The following is a 288-nucleotide window of genomic DNA, read 5'->3' as shown; positions in this document are numbered from 1 at the left end:
TTCTGAGGACGCGCAGCTCCCCTCCAACTGGATTTGGATTTAAAGAGACCGCAGGCCGGGGAGGGAGATGTGGAGGTTCAAAAAAAAAACAAAAAAAAAAAAAACAGAAAAAGAAAAGAAATTTAAAAAAATAAAATAAAAGTGTACAACAGGCCAAAACTGCGCTTTAGAAACATTTAAGTACAGCATTTCTACCTATTTGCAACTTAGCTCGCTCATTTTAAACATTTATATTCGTGCACACTTGGAGTTTGCCAACTGTACACGAAGAAGACAGAAAAGAATCAC

The sequence above is a fragment of the Pelmatolapia mariae genome, linkage group LG9 (assembly GCF_036321145.2).
Source record: "Pelmatolapia mariae isolate MD_Pm_ZW linkage group LG9, Pm_UMD_F_2, whole genome shotgun sequence".
Classification (NCBI taxonomy): domain Eukaryota; kingdom Metazoa; phylum Chordata; class Actinopteri; order Cichliformes; family Cichlidae; genus Pelmatolapia; species Pelmatolapia mariae.
This window is presented reverse-complemented; position numbering follows the sequence as displayed.